Source organism: Gobius niger, assembly GCF_951799975.1.
Source record: "Gobius niger genome assembly, chromosome: 3".
Taxonomy (NCBI): Eukaryota; Metazoa; Chordata; class Actinopteri; order Gobiiformes; family Gobiidae; genus Gobius; species Gobius niger.
Genome location: NC_136854.1, coordinates 7,584,091 through 7,601,592, shown reverse-complemented (window position 1 = coordinate 7,601,592; position 17,502 = coordinate 7,584,091). Strand labels below are relative to the sequence as shown.

General features: G+C 43.6%; 1 long non-coding RNA gene across 1 annotated transcript; it reads left to right on the top strand.

Annotated features, from left to right (window-relative positions):
- The first annotated feature begins 15,581 nt into the window (after window positions 1-15,581).
- Window positions 15,582-16,553, top strand: LOC306960692. Its single transcript, XR_013792691.1, has 4 exons — window positions 15,582-15,734; window positions 15,803-15,826; window positions 15,951-16,031; window positions 16,310-16,553. It is a non-coding gene; the product is annotated as an uncharacterized lncRNA (long non-coding RNA).
- Window positions 16,554-17,502: the final 949 nt, after the last annotated feature.

The following is a 17,502-nucleotide window of genomic DNA, read 5'->3' as shown; positions in this document are numbered from 1 at the left end:
TAATAGAAATGCTAATTATCTCCACCCTGAAGTTTGGACAGCCAGTAAAATGGGTGGCTTTGCAGCCAATGGGAACGAGCCAAACCCTTCCCTGCTAAGGCAAGAGCAGCGCACCATCGATCGTCTCTGGGCTGAAACCAGGAGGACACTTCTGCCTCAGGTAAGTCGTTTTCTACTGTCAAAGAGAAAAGCAGTGTGCTCTTCCACTGTAACTAAGAACTAAATGTTTATTTTTGCAATGAGGAAGATGTCAGTGTGGTGCGATAGGAATGCTAGCTAGCAATTAGCACTAGCTCAGACCTGTCAAAGGGCCTTTGTTTTGATAGAATACCTTAAGGCTAGCAAACTTTTCTCACTTGAGTTTTTGACTACAAACATTGCATGGGAGAAAAATGCTTATGCCTGATGTTGACAGACAACTGATGTGTTTGTAGGGTCATACATACATGTATGTGTAAACAGAGCTACAGTGTTGTGGTTGTTTGGAAGTGTAATAATACTACTCTGTCAGCCCTCATTGACACGCACAAAACATTGCACATTCACAATAAAATATTGAAGATATTATGGGGATAATAAAGGGGAAAACAATTACAGTACTTAGCATAGAATAACCACAATATAACCGATTAATTATGTTCCATATTTCAGTTTAATGACTAACTTATTAATATTTAGATTTTGTCTGCTACATAGCAAAATCTGCCATGGTAATCAACAAGCCCCAGCATGGATGATGCAGTAGGTGACTGCAGCATCCAGGAGCTCATCTTCAGATATCACGGATCTTCATCAGGAGCAGCTGAAAGACTGACCTGTTGTTCAAGTGAGTGAACATAATGACACTTGTATGCTGTGTACAGTCTCATACAGTGCATATTGTACAGTTATGCATGTTATTTGTTTTGCTACAGTGACACCAACAAAACACAGGCATCATGAAGATCCTCGCTTTACCTACTTATATATCTGGGGACATAAACACTGCCCAGGGGCCAAATGGGAGCCCCGTGGTGCTTCCTTGATTTGAACCCCACAGGTTGTCCCTTGGCGATCACTGTGCATGCACATTTTTGTCACATAAGATAAGATAAGCCTTTATTGATCTCACAAAAGAGAAATTCACTTGTTACAGTCGGCGTTACTTCACATAGATATAAGATAATAAAAATGTGTCTTTCAGGAAGTACTTTTCTTACTATTTTCTGGTAGTGTGTCTAAATCGATTATGTTTGAGTTTAGGCGATATATTTAACCGTGCGCAATGCTCTTTAAAAAAGGAATACATTACCCTGAACAAAGCTACATATCAGCCTGTCTGTAATCACCGAGCTCCTCACACTATAAATGTCATGTTTTACCTTTGAAAGTAGTTGTGGGGACCATTTGAAAGATATATTGGTTGAGGTCAACTCTATGCCACCATTTACCCTCATGCTACATTCAAACAGGCAAGATGGGAGTGAAATGTTTTCTCCAGACTCAACGACAGTATGCATCTCGGGAGCAGAGAATTAAACGTCAAAACATTCGATTCTGAGACAACAAGCCTTACAATCTCTGCTATTGTTTAACATGTCTGTACATAGATTCAATTTTGTACATGTATGAACAATATATTTCGTAATTATTATTTTGTCCCAAAAGAAAAAGTCAATGTGAAATCCCTTGTCAATTTGTGCACAACTCTTCTCTTTTTGTACCCACAACCGTCTTTTCTCACAATGAAAAAAAAAAAATGTTAACGTGCAAGTAGTCAACAGGTGGTATTTAAACACCATTAGGCATCGTCCATATCCATTTGCTGGGTTGCAGGTGACATCACAGCGTTGTAAAGGCCTTTAATATTATATAGAGGTAAAAAAAAATTATAATAATTTCATGAAATTTTTGGTACAGAGAGATCATGGACCCAGTGACTGATATTAATGATCATTTTTGTAATTCATACATTTTCTTTTTAGATACATCTTGTGAAAGTGTAATGCTGTTAAAAGGAATATAACTGGCTCCTGCCCCTCCACTGGGTCCTGTGACATCACATTCTAGAACTTGCAACCCACCAATACTTGCAAAAGAACTCCACAATAAACTGTCATAATAGTTGTACTGTGTATGGTTATACATATTTACATTTTATTTTCTTGTATTAAGGTTTATCTCCTGCATCAATGCAAAGTGTTCAACAAAAAGTGGAAAGAATAGACCCAATACATCCTTCATGTAAATGTTAAGGAATGCTAATTGAATTTTGGGCTAAGGAAGGCTTAGTTTTACCTAGTTCACCTCAAGCCTGGTTGCGAGGAACATCTGATCCTGATGTAATGTTAAATCAGCATCTTGTTCATAATGAGATTTCCAAACTCTTTCAGGAATGTCTAAAGAAATATCTGCCATTCAGAGTACCATCACATGCAAAACAGGTCTGCAAAAAAGACTATACCAGGCTGAATATTTATGAAACAGGAGTTGACGTAAAAAGCGGACCCAAAGAAAATAATTATGAAACGGTTTTTAAATTAAACCAAAACTAGAACTGCAGGGAAGCCTGACTACTATAATTGCCCTGTTTCATCGAAAAAAGTTCCGTTTGGCTATGAAGTATTCCACATATAATTCAGCCAGCTGTCCTAAAATTCACTAGGTTAAGGCAGCTCTTCCGTGAGAGGCAGTGGAGTCCATATGATTGTCAAAACCACCTTCACCATTCAGCGCAGAGGCAGTAACAACTGCTGAACATGCCCTCAACAGTCCAGAGGTGGAAGTTGCTGCTGATCCATCCTAGTCCAACCTCACTGCGCAGCTTGATGGTGACTGACAGATTCTCCATCGCTGGACTTTGTTTCATCATCATCCTCCTCCTTCCCAGGCTAGCTCACTTGTGTACTTTTTGTCAGTGTACAACAGGCCCTTAACACACAGAAAACATAAAATATTACTATTGCATCAAAGCAATGTATGCAGCAAAAGCTATACGGTTGAACTGATCTATCCATTCACCTTGGTGTGTGTCAAATGTGACATGTTATTTGTTGTTACAAGTGTCATTATGTTCACTCACTTGAGCAAGCCAGTCTTTCAGCTGCTCCTGATGAAGATCCGTGATATCTGAAGATGAGCTTCTGGATGCAGCAGTCACCTACTGGATCATCCATGCTGGGGCTTGTTGATTACCATGGCAGATTTTGCTATGTAGCAGACAAAATCTAAATATTAATAAGTTAGTCATTAAACTGAAATATGGAACATAATTAATCGGTTTTATTGTGGTTATTCTATGCCAAGTACTGTAATTGTTTTCCCCTTTATTATCCCCATAATATCTTCAATATTTTATTGTGAATGTGCAATGTTTTGTGCGTGTCAATGAGGGCTGACAGAGTAGTATTATTACACTTCCAAACAAGGAAGAGGTAGGCAGGAGCCCCGACACTCACATCCTCCACCTGTTCGCTCAGCTCCGCTCTCGGCCGCCTCCGAATCGACATCACCGCCCACTGCCTCCTCCGCCCCGGTCACCTCGGCTGCTGCTGCAGCTCCACGAGGAGCTCAAAGTGAGCAGCAACGAGTTTAAGAAATAAAAGTCCTAATGAAATAATAAACAACGGTTACAGAGGAGATCGCGTTGAAGCTCGACCTCTTATGCTTAAGTTTGTTTTTGTTTCCCTCTTGCGCGAGGGAGAGAAAGGCAGAGAAAAAGTTACTCATCATTTCCAGTAGCAAATCAAACCGAAGCAGTAGTGAACAAAATAACGGAAGTTGTTTTAGCAGTGTTTGTTTCCACTGCAAAGCAAAGAAATGGGTCAATATTTTATTTAGAATTTTTTGCCTTTCCAATTTAATTTAGAAAATGGAAATACAATAAAACAACCACATAATTAGTTTTTCTGATTTTATTTTGAAACGGAATAACTAATTATCGAAAGGTACACGGATTTGAATGAAACGTTGTTTTTAAAGATAAAGCTGATTTTCATGTTTGCACTTTATATTTAATAAACAAAAAACAAATTAAGATGAGAACGAAAAACAACTAAATTTTTGTTTATGTAACCGGAAGATGTCATATTTGTGCGCCAAGAGCGCTAAATATAAACGCCTCTTATATGAAGGTGCTGTTTGCACAAAAACATCCTCCTTGTGATTGGCAGCCTGCGGCTCGAAGTGTGCCGCTGTATTGGCACATTTAGGCCATTCCTTTGGTTAGTGGCCAGCAGACACTATGGATACTATAATAGGAATGATGGCAATAAAAAAAAAATCTTCATCTGAGGCCGGAGTCTGGGGTCTCCTTTGTGCACAGTGAGGCACTGGTGTGAACCGAAGAGGGCATGATTTTCTCTGTCATCAATAAATCAAGGAGAGGCACACATTCACTTTCATCTCAAGTTAGCAAAGGTCTAATGAAAAGTGCTGGAGAGACACGAAAAATATGTTTGATCTAATCAGTTTTACGCACAACTACTGTCTCTCTATGATAATGTCCTTCAGTAGATCGGGCTCTTGACTAGCCGTCAATGATCAAAACCAGTGTGGTCAACATCTCGCTTAACCTCGGCCCCCAATCAAAACCGCCCTTTGACTCGGGGCTCCGTGCGCTCTGCGGCGCACTTGATAACTTTTGCGCACAGCCTCTCTTTGAGCGGTTCTAGCCAGATGCGCACGGCACATTCTGTGCACAAAGGCGTGGCTTGTGCTCTGTCCATATTTTAGACTTGGCCTAACAGATTGATATGTTGGCTGAATGTGGAGGTGCAGTGGTCCTTACTGGCGGAGGCTGGGGTAGAAGAGGCAGACACAACGTAACGGCGGCTCTCGTGAACGCCCCGACCTGCTCCGTTCCAAGGCCAATACTGAGCTGTAAATCTAGGCAGACTTCAGTCTCGCACTGACAGCCTGCTATAGCCTACCTGCTGCTGATGGGAAGTTGACGCCCCTGCTCCCCACTAACTGCATCTGTTTTACAAGTGCCTCTAGTGCAGGGGTGGCGAACACGCGGCTCTTGAGCCGCATGCGGCTCTTGGCCAATCAGAGTGCGGCTCTTTGCATGACTGGATAATACAATGTTGCTCTTTACAAGAGTGTTGGTACATATTTCCCATAAACTGTAAAACAGTCTTTAAGAATCTTGACTAAAAATCCAACCATAGTCCTACAGACCCGGTTTCCATCTCCACATGAATGAGAGCCCGCATCACCCTCGTTTTCCAGGCGGCGTGAAAAGGTGCCTGCCTCACTCACAGCAGGATGTAGGTTAAACAACAGGCAGGCAGATCGTGGCTCTGGGATCAGCTTCTGTGCTTTTCAGGTTTCTGATCAGCCTACTCTTTATTTGATGAAATGTGGCCTCATATTCACAGAAAAAGATCAAAATTAGGAAATGGAAAAAAGCGGAGCTCTAACGAAGCATATGATGCGAAGCGCGACATCGCGTACCGCGGAAATACGCAAAGTCATGACTTTTCTTTCACATGTGACTGTAGCTGTAACAAATACAACTTAAAACAGAACCTCAGACGTCCTCCAGAGGCTCCTGATTAAAGTTTATTAACTTTGTGCACTGTGCAGCCTAGAGTGCCTTCTCTCTGCACAGTCCAGTCAGAACAGAGCTGCACTGAGCGCTCAGGCCAGGGGCGAATCAGAGGAGGGGGCTCAGTCGGCAGGGCCCCACATACAAACACACCCCAGCATTAAAAAAAAAAAAATTCTAATTCTGTCCCAGTCAGAACAGAACAAAATGTCAGTTTATTTAATATATATTTATTTCAATCTTGGTGAGGAGTAAAACCAATACATCTAATACAATTATTGAAAAAAAGGCCATGTATAAAGTTATAGTTTATTGTGATTAAATATAACAGTGACATTATATTTAATCACAATAAAGTACCACCCCTGGATCTCACTAATGGTCGGTGCCTTTGTGGCTCTTCACAGGATCAAGGTTGAAAATTTCGGCTCTTGGTCTCTGACGAGTTAGCCACCCCTGCTCTAGTGCATCAAGACGCAGCATTGCCTTACGTGGCCAAGCTGCTCCCCGGACCGCAAACAGGCTACGCACAAGCGTCATTTCTGCAGATAATGCAGTGGTCTGGAACTGTACTGGCACGGGGGTTGTTGCAAACTTTGAGAACAGAAACCAGGGCTGCAAGAAAGAACTCCAAATCGCCAAATCTTTCTCTCTTTAATAAAACAGATGCACTGCCAAATTTGAAGACGCGCACCAACGATGCGTGTGCACGCCTTGCCAATCCCATCTGGGCTGTGCGTAGAAGTTACCAAGTGCGCCACAGAGCGCACGGAGCCCCAAGCGAGATGTTGACCACACTGGTTTAGATTATTGACGGTTAGTCAAGAGAAGGTTAGTCTACTGAAGGACATTATCGTAGAGAGACAGTAGTTGTGCGTAAAACTGATTAGATCAATCCTATAGCTATCCAAAACATATTTTTTCGGGTCTCTCCAGCACTTTTCATTAGACCTTTGCTAACTTGAGATGAAAGTAAATGTGTTCCTCCCCTTGATTTGCTAATAGGCTATTGATGACAGAGAAAATCCTGCGCTCTTTGGTTCACACCAGTGCCTCACTGTGCACAAAGGAGACCCCAGACTCCGGCCTCGTATAAAGATTTTTTTTATTGCCATCATTCCTATTGTAGTATCTATAATGTCTGCTGGCCACTAACAGAAGGAATGGCCTACATGTAATATCACAACAGGACCAGTAAATAATAGGGCTATGGTTAACTAAGTTGTTTTGACTGTAGCTAATGTTCATATATATCTATGTTTATGTCTAAGTCCATGTCTACAAAAAATAATATCAAATGTATAAACTACAAATAACATGAAGAGATTGACAAAACAGTCAAATAATATTAAATATATAATATTAAATATTAAACCTGCATTAGCTGCACAAGTTCATAAAAATGATTCAACAGTGCTGTGCAATCCGATTATCTTAATGCATGTAAACACAAATAGATCTGTGTGCGCCATTTGTTCACAGAAAATAACCTTTGTGACATGCATAAAAACACTTTAGTTAGATGGCCAATGCCACTGCCAATGCTAATGCTAATGCTGATGTTTGGCGCTGCTAGCTTAGCATATAGCATGTAGCATATTCATTCGTTCAGACTTTCTCACCAGTTCCTCTACACCAGGGGTGTCAAACACAGTGGGCCAAAATGTAAAACTTGAACAAAGTCGCGGGCCACCATTGAACAAATGAACCTTTTAATATGGACCCAAACAAGATTTGCTTTAACATTGAATATGGAACAAGCAACACTTATTACTATCTATTATAGAAAACGCTATCTCAATGGCCGCCGCCTGGGCGCCGCCATGTTTATTTCCCATACCGGCTTTGAAGCTAAGCAGGGAAGTGCCTGGTGCACGCAGATGTGTTTTGGAGGATGTAACTGTACCTGTGCGGAGCGTCTACAGCTGCAGTTTAGGGTGAGTGACGATGACACACATCGCCCTGTTTGCACACATACGCGCGCACACACACGCACGCACGCACGCACGCACACACGTGCACACATACACGCGTGCGCGCGTGTATGTGTGCGCGCGTGCATCCAAACAGGGCGGCGCGTGCGTGCAGGGCGATGTGTGTCATCGTCACTCACCCTAAACTGCAGCTGTAGACGCTCCGCACAGGTACAGTTACATCCTCCAAAACACATCTGCGTGTCTTTGTTTAAGTCTCTCCTGCAGTGACCGAGGCTGTGGTTCATTATAGATCCAGTGCTGCGTAATATCAGAGGCGCAGAGACATGCGTAAGATCCAATCCTGGCCATATTCCGTCTCCAAAGTTTTGTCTCCGAAAAAAAGTACACGCAAAACATTGCCCAAAACACGAGCCTCTAATCAAACGCGCTGCTCCGACTGTTTTCTCCTCCGTGTGAGTCAAAGCGAAAATGAAACTACCACTTAACGAGCGCATGGCCTGCACTGCATAGTTTTTTTCTTTTCTTTTACTTTGCTGCTGGACCATTTGTTTTCTATTTTGCTTTCACGTATTGTGAGCCCAGAGGTACATTTTATTCTAAAGCAGCTTTGAAAGCATTGCCAATTTTATTGTAAGGTTATAAATACTGTCTAACAACGATAATTAGGCTATTTCATTTCAAAACCAACTTTTTATTTTTTTGATTGTACACTACCGTGATGCACCAAACCTCGGGTCCTGCACCGTGACCCAAACCGTCAAAGCTGAACCCCTAATGTTTATCCATAATTATCCCACTCTCTCTTGAATTCTATTCCCTGAGTTTAGCGAACATATTGTCATTGTAGTTAATAAGAAAGGAGTACGGGTGCATCAAACACTCCAATTGCTGTTTGTTTGAAATTATTTTTAGCATTCATTATTTCACACATTTAGTGGCCATAGTTTTTGGAATGGGTTGGGAACCACTGCTCTACAGCTGAACTGTGTGACGGGTTGGACATTTCTTTGTAATCACTCATAATCTCAGAATATCAAATGTGGAGCCTAGCGAGGCCTGGCCGAAGGCCGGGTCTCAGCTCGTACAACATATAACTTAATAGTCCAGATATGCAAAATCTGAAAAAAAAACGGTGGGCCAGCTCGAGTAGTCATTTGGTATAGCCTCGCGGGCCAAATATAATTACATTGTGGGCCAAATTTGGCCCACGGGCCAGAGTTTGACACCTATGCTCTACACAATGTAACACGATGGTGGCGACGGATTACCTGCAGCCCATTAGGTTGTTCTATAAGCTACAATAATAGGCTTAACTTAACAGGCATGAATCGAGCACACGAGTGAATAATTTGTAAGACACGAACCTGTCCGCAGCTGGCTTCCCCACACCTCTGAATGAGGAAGACACCGCAACCAGGTTAAACACTGCTCCATTGCGCAATTGGCTAAGCACAGTCACGTGACTGACTACGTGAGGTCGAATGGCACGCACTACGCACGGATAATTTAAAGGGGCAGAACTAGTATACACAATTGTTTTGTATCTAGTAACAGATTTTAACCTGGGTTACACCCTCCCCCCTTAAACCCATGCACGTCCCGTTGCATGTTAAACCACGTGAATAATTGAACTGGTGGTAGACACACGGGTTAAAGCGTTTGATATACTGTGTAGTAACGTTTGAACCAAAGATATCAAGGGATTACCAAGTGAACTGTACTGCAGTAATCATTGACGCACAGAACGTTTTTGAACGGGTTCTGGTTCTACTGAATCAGGGGTTAAATCAAAGTTTAAGGGCTCAGAGACACTAGGGACTGGCGTCTCAGGATTGACAGACTCTTCAGCATCTTCAGTGAGTGGAATTTCAACAAATTCAGGACTGACTGGATGAATTGAGTAGTCGGGTAAGCTTCTTTCCACAGGTAGTTTGACAGATTCTTCTTCCTCGGCATCAGACTCAGGTAGGTAAGTCGGTTTCAGCAAGTGCTACAGATTCTTCAGCTTCAGGTAAGTGGTTAGGTGTTACAGGTAAAGTCTCTTCAGGTAAGTGCTCTCTCTCTCTGATCCTTCTACAACAGCTGGTTCACTCACAGGTGACATTGGTGGAGGAAGATAGTCATTGGCAACACTGGGGGATGAAGCCTTTCCGTAAACCTTCTCCACGGTGAACTTCATTGGACTTAGATTCAGGCCCAGAGCTGTTGAGTCAGGTGGAGGTTCTTCCTCTTCAGAGACCGCAGAGTCAGGAGGAATCTCGCGCTGCTGCCGAGTTCTTGGCCTTGAAACTGGACTGGCCTCAATGGACGGCTCTTCAACAGCAGGGAGGAACCAACACGGTAAGAGTAGATCTCTGTGAAGAGTACGTTTAGGACCATCATGACGCTCTGGCTTCATTGTTTAGACTGGTAGGTCTCCAGCTCGATCCACCACAACGTAGATGTCCTGCTCCCACTTGTCACTGAGCTTGTGTTTACTTCTCAATTGAACACTGCGCACAAGCACTCTGTCTCCAGGCTTTGAAGGAACGACTCTTTGATCAAAGCGGACCTTGTTCTTCTCAGATGCTTTGGTGGCGTTCTTTGAGGCAATTTCGTAGCTTTCTTTCAACCAGGACTTCAGACTTCAGACTTCAGACACACCAACCAATGAGGTTTGTGTGTTGCCCCACTCAGTGGTAGACCAAAAGCCAGGTCGACCGGAAGACGAGGGGAACGTCCAAACATCAGTTCGTACGGTGTGTATCCTGTGGTCTCATACCTTGCACAATTGTAGGCGTGTACCAAGGATTTGACGAAGTCTTTCCATTTTGTTTTCTGTTTTGCTTCCAGAGTTCCCAACATGTTGAGTAGAGTGCGGTTGAACCTGTCTACAGGATTTCCTTGCGGATGGTGTGGTGTAGTCCGACACTTCTTGATTCCAGCCACTTCACATAATTCTTTTATCAGTTTGGACTCAAAATCCCACCCTTGGTCTGTATGTAGTCGTTCTGGTATCCCATAATAGACTGTTAAGTTGTCCCATTTGTCCTAGCCATCTGATATGGTGTTGGAAAGGCTAAGGCGAATTTGGTGAAGTGATCTGTTCACACGAGGATGTCTTTGGTGTTGCTGGTGTCTGGCTCGAGGCTGAGAAAATCCAGGCAGATGAGTTCAATTGGTCTGGACGTTTGAATACTGATGAGAGGAGCGGCTCTCTCCGGAAGAGCTTTTTGCCGTACACACCGTCCACAAGCCTTTACCTTGTGCTCTACATCAGCAGACATCCTCGGCCAATTGAAACGGGTGCGAGCAAGGTCTAACGTGCGCTGTATCCCCATGTGACCCATATCATCATGAAGACTCTGCAAAACAGTGGAACGAAGTGCTTCAGGCAGGACGAGTTGATAAGATAGCGACATTGTTCTGTCGCTTTCTGTAGAGAATGCCTTCAACCAGTTTGAGCTTGTTGAGCTCCCTCAGCAGCAAGGAGATCTCAGGAAGCTCCTCCTTGGCAGTTGGAGGAACTTTTTCACCCATCTCCATCTGGTCTATTACTTCCCGGAGGTTCGGGTCAGACCTCTGCTTGTCCCGGATCTCAAGATGGGATAGAGCCGGAACCACAGGCAGCCCAGGATCCTCTGTGTAGCTCTCAGAAAGAACGTCTGCCATGATGGACAGGGACTCGATCAACGTGCTTGCTGCATCCGCCCGGATGAGGCAACTCTGGCAGATGGCATTGACAACCTCCATGGGATTAAGGGGTCGCCAGGATCGGAAAGATGTTGTCTTGCGAACTGATTGAGGAGTTCTTGATCCAATTCGCCGCAGGGCGAGTCTTCATGTGGTCAGCGGGAAAGTGCATCCGCATCCAGATTCTGTCGTCTAGCTCTATATTGCAACTTAAAGGAAAACATGGAGAGCGCAGCCAAGCACCGATGGGTTGTTGCATCCAGCTTGGCTGATGTCAGGATGTACGTAAGAGGGTTACTGCCAGTAACCACGGTAAATTTGGCACTGTACAGATTGTCCTGAAATGTTTCTGTTACGCTCCACTTTAGCACTAAAAACTCAAGTTTATGAGCTGGATAACGACTTTCGCTTGATGAGAGTCCTTGGCTTGCAAAAGCAATTGCCCGTAGATTTCCATCCTGCTCTTGATCGAGCGCTGCACCCAGTCCAACGGTGCTCGCATCTGTGTGTAGAATGTAAGGGAGTTTTGGATCAGCGAACCCCAGAACTGGTGCACTGGTAAGTTTCTCAATCAAGGTCATGAAAGCGAGTTGACATTGAGGACTCCACCGGGAACCGAAGGGTTGTTTTGGGTCGAACTGGTGGACCTTTGAGTCAATAGGGTTTGAGTTCTTTCTTGTGGAAGAATACCCACGGGTCAGGTCGTTGAGAGGCTTTGCAATGGCTGAATACCCCTTAATGAAACGGCAGTAATAGCCTGCAAATCCCAGGAAGGATCTTAAGGTCTTGAGATTAGTGGGAACTGGCCAGGATTTTAGTGCAGATACCTTCTGCACTAAAATTCCTCAAGTGTGTTGGAAAAAATGATCAGGTCATCCAAAAACACAAGAACCTCATTCAAGTGGAGATCACCCATACACTTTTCCATTAACCTTTGGAAGGTTGAGGGTGCGTTGGTTACTCCCTTGGGCATTCTGTTGAATTCCGAGAATCCAAGAGGCATAAGGAAGGCCGTTTATGGTTTGTCAGCTTCATTCTTTTCAATTTTGTAATAACCAGACTTTAGGTCTCGCACAGAGAACCATTTAAATCCAGTGAGCGCAGAATATGATTCCTCCAAGTTTGGCAATGCATATGCGTCTTTTACAGTCTGTAAATTGAGCTTGCGATAGTCAATACATAGTCGAATATCTCTATTTTTCTCTTTGACAACAACTATAGGCAACGAGAATGGTGACTCGGATTCTCTGATAACACCGGCAAGACAGCTGCTAACGCACAGACCACTCGGCAGGCCTGAATCCGGATGTTTGACGACAGCATACTGACTTGCTGGAGCAGAGATTTTAGTGGAGCCCTTCAGCAGCATGGTGTGGCCAGCAGGAACAAGCACAGCGGATTTACTGAGCAGCGTTACAACTCCAAGATGGTGACTGCAGCTTTGTTGGTAGGTCACTTGGAGAGTTTGTAGTACAGTTCGGTATCCGGATGCATTTGGTCGGAAGGAAAAATGATCGTAGAGCGTTTCGAGAGTGTTCATGCCAATCAGGATTGAGGTGGGAAACCCTGGTCTGACATCAGGAACAATGAGTGCAAGAGTTGGAACAGTAATGATACTTCCAACAAAGTCTTTGGGAAAAGTCATTGTGGTTTCGATGTAGCCAAGATATGGAACATTTTGGCCTGCTGCTCCTTCGACGTGGAATAGCTCGAGCAGGGATTGAACTGGTTGATCGGAGAGATGCTCGTTGTAGAAGGAAACCGGAATGGTCGTAACTTGGGACCCGGTATCCAGAAGACAGGACCCTTGTTGACCAGCGACTTTGACATCAGCCGTACATCTGGATCCTATAAGTCCTTTTGGCACCCTCCTTGATGTGGACAGCAGCTCAGAACAGGTCACAGGAAGCTTACTCCTGGCGGGACAAAGTTGGTCCTGCTCAGCCCCTGGGTGTCCCACACCAGGAAGTTTAGTTTACTTTAGTTTAAATGCTTCTTTCCAGATGGATTTTTTCCCTGCTCCTTCTGCTGCTTGTCTTGAAACTGCTTTCGCTTGGCGCTGACCAGCGCTGGGTTTGGCTCAGAGTCACATTGAGGCTTAATATGACCGTCCTCCCCACAGCGGAAGCAATAACCAGGTTTCGGAGTGGAAGAAGCTGGTTTGGCATTTCTTCCTGTCTTTCCGGTTTCAAACTGCTTTGAGGCAGAATATAAAGCTGTGGCCTGATGTCCACTGGTCTGCCCGGTGTTGAGAGCGGCAAGCTGTTGTTGAATGGCGGTCATCTGTACACAAATTTGTTTCATCATCCGCGCTGTTAACAAGTTGAGCATGCATAGTTACTTTGTGTTTAGTTGCTCCCAAGTGCTGCTTCATTCTTTGCTCCTTTGCTGCTTCTCTATCCTCCTCTGTTCGTAGAAATTATAAAAGTTCAGCAAAAGACGGGGGACTTGATTTCCTTTGTTTAAGCTGGAGTTCTGAAATTAGTCCATTGTTCCAACATCCTCGGCAAAATTGAGCCAATAAGCGTTTGTCCATATCCCTCTCGGATACTCCGCCTCTCCTCACAGCATGTTGCAGTGCCACCTGGAGTCTCTGCAGGTACTCAGACGGCTTCTCTCCATGATTTTGGTAAGTGTCCATGAACTCGGCGTAAAGTTCTTCTCCGTCCTGGACAGTGCCGTACGCCGACTCCAGCTGCTGCAGATACACATCAGGCAGCGCGTCATGGCTTAGATGTTTCACCATGTCACAGGCAGGGGGCAGCAGTATGTATGTGCCGTATGTAGCTGGGGTTTCATAGAAGCTTCAGAGAATCATTAGACAGCACAGGATTCCAGTGTACCACAAACCTGTGAATGCACTGAGACAAAAACTAGTTCATCCCGAAGACAAAACAGCAAGCCAAAAACAAAGCAATTTGGTTTACTCTATTAGGTGCAAGGAAGAAGAGTGCAAAGAACATTATATTGGAGAAACAAAACAAGTATTACAGAAGAGACTTTATCAACACCGAAGAGAAAGCACTAGCGGCCCCCAGTCGGCTGTGCTTCTCCACCTCAAAGCCTCCAACCACTCCTTTGAGGACGGAGAGGTCAAAATCTTAGCAAAAGAAGGACGTTGGTTTGAACGAGGAGTAAAAGAAGCTATTTTTGTCAAGAAAGAAAATCCCTCCATGAACCGGAATGGGGGACTCAGATTTAATCTTTCTCCACTTTACTCCAATCTCCTTCGCCGACAGCCGGTTTCTGCCAGTCCAATGAGACGGCACATCAGCCATCAACAGAGCAATAGGCAGGTAATTGGCAGTGAACAGCTTTGAAGAGGTCACCGATACTCTGGAGTGAGCAGGTCGTTAGAGACACTCTACTTCAAAGGCGTTTACTCACAGATAGTTTCTGGGGAGGAGCCAGGCCTTCCCCAACTCCTCCCTTTTGGTCTTTATCTAGGCTGCGAGCACTGACGAAGCCTTTTAGATGAGAGGCGAAACGTTAGAGACTTCAGCCACTGAGTACAGAAGACGACTTGAATTGCTTCTTTGAAGACTATGTTTTTGTGTTTGTTTTACCGGGAGCCTTTTATGTTTTGCTCACATCTTCAAAATGATCGCTAAATGCTAAACGGTGCTCAAGTCCTTGACCAACACACCAGTCTTACGACTCAACTTTGTCTTATGTTTTCTTTCTGGGGAAAATCAGTAAATTGTTCCCGGGAATGTGGTACAAAAAAGTTACTTGATAGGCTAACGTGGCTGTTACTGTGTACTCGATTCTAATAAATTATTTGTGAAGAGCGCATGCACCCCATATGAATGTTCGTCATTGTTTAGTCCTACTTTATACTGGGTTTATGTCTAGACCTAGTTCAGACCTGGTGTTGTCCTGAGTTGGGCCTGGTTTAGATGGTGTGTAAATTGCTAATAAATAAACAAATAAATAAATAATAATACCGTAATAATGATAATCTCTTCCAATCTTTGCTTCGTTTGGGGTCAATCATTTATTGATGTGCATTTTTTTCAATATTATTAGCTAAGATATTGTATGTTTTCTTCTGCACAGGATAGAGTTTGAGCGAGAACTGGCCACAGACACATATGTCTCTGATTATGTTTCCTCTGTGTCTTTGTGGTATGTTTTGTTGTAATGCAATTCCTACTGTCTTTTCCTTGTAAAGGTGTGAATAAAATGTGTATGTTTTTGTTACACTGCCCTGGTGGTTCAATGCAGAATCATTTGGATGAACTTCCCATCATTGGGCTTGAGGAAGCCGTCATGGACTGCAGTTATAGTAGAGTTGGTGAGTACTAAATGTCTGTAGTGTTTTTTAAAAAGTCATGAACAGGATGAAATGGAATATAATGTAGGTGCATTTGTAACACTTATTCTTCATCTGCATAGTTTGCCCACGCTGACAAAAGATGTGGATGTGGAACAGCCAGCCAAAACCTCTTCAAATAATAAACATGAGAATGATGGCATCTTCTATTATGGGATACAGCATTTCTACTGCGTACCAGCTGTAAGGGAGTTTTGGACAGAGAAGAGGGCTGTCATTATCAACCGATTACAGACTAAAAACAGTGTTGTTGGCCTTGGTAAGTTATAAACTGCAGATATTTGCAAATTCTCTAAAAACTGACATTTATATGCATTTCTATTTTAGCTGACGGACAAATGGACTCCCCAGGTAATTCAGTGGTTTATGTGCTTTGTCTCTGGCCTTTTTTCTTTTCATTTGTAAATCAGAATATTTTTTGTATTTGTGATAGTGATGGGCATTTTCTAATGTAGTGTTTGTGTTTTATGACAAGGAGAGAATCAACGAGAGGGGCGTTTCCCATTACCTCGACGTCTGGCATGCTGCAAAGCATCTCACTAAGAGACTTTGTGCTGTAACATGTGACATGGTTTTCATGTGAGAGTGACATGTAGTAATGAAACATGAATTTCAAATTTGAACTTGTTCAACAGGCCTGGGCGATGTCACAACAAAAAACAATACTTATACTTATAAAATATATTGTAATTGTATTGCTTGTCAACATGCACGCAACAGATGAGTTTTTGGTGAGTATGATCATTCAAAATGTACGTAAAGTAAAGTACTGTAGTAATAGATGTCAATGTTGCTTCTACTATTACATTATAGAGGTTCATTTCTGTATTTTAGGGTGTGTGGTGAGGTGTACTCCACTGACATGGTGGAGTCCATGGGTCTTTAGGTGATAATAGTAAGGAAAGAGAGGTCCTACAGCCTGGATCTGCCTCTTCATATGAAGCCTATGAAGCCGGGACAGCTCTTGCGGCGTTTGACCATGACCAACATAACCACCGACCAGTGCATGTCAACAACAAAGGCCATGTGTCGTAAGTGATCGCTTTATGACTTCCCTATATAATGCATGTTTTGAGAACTTATGTCACATAATTTGTTCATGTAAAAACGACTGTACTGCAAGAAGTCACAGACCGGGCAAAAGACTACAGTTCCATCCCTGACCTGCAAACAAAAATTCTACGAATACGACTTCAGTCTGCAGGACTCCCCCAAGAAAACGAAGCTTCAGAACATATGACCCTCGGTTTCTGGAACCCCTGTCTGGCATTGTGCCCCCTCCTACAGCTGATCTGGTGCAGTCACGTGTCCACAGAGGGAAGGTGTGTCAGTTTTTCATTGTTTTACAATGTATGTCTGTTATCTGTTCCATTAAAAACATGTTTGTTCTAATTGCAAAAAAACATGTTTTGTTTTTCTAGATGCCATCAGCTCCCTGAACAAGCTTCAAGTGAAACATAAACAGTGCATATATACACTGCTCACAAAAACTTAGGGCACACTCAAAAAACACAATGTAACTCCAAGTAAGTCACATTTCTGGGATATCAGACTGTCCAGTTAGGAAGCCACGCTTATTGTGAATCAATTTCACTTGGTGTTGTGGAAATTAAACAGACAACAGGTGAAAATGAGAGGCAATTAGCAAGATCACTCCAAAAGAGGAATGGTTTTGCAGGTGGTGACCACAGACCATTTCCCTGTCTTAATCCTTTGTGCCGTATTTTTGGAACACTTTTGCATTTGTCCAGTGTTCTCATCACTAGAGGTATCATGAGGAGGCATCTACAACCCACAGAAGTTGCTCAGGGAGTGATGCTCATCCAAAATGGCACGTCCATTCGTGCTGTGGCAAAAAGGTTTGCTGTGTCTCCCAGCGCAGTGTCCAGAGCATGGAGGAGATACCAGGAGACAGGCCAGTACACCAGGAGACCTGGGGGGGGGCGACCGAGGTCAACAACCCAGCAGCAGGACCGCTATCTGCTCATTTGTGCACGGAGAAACAGGAGAAGCACTGCCCGAGCCCT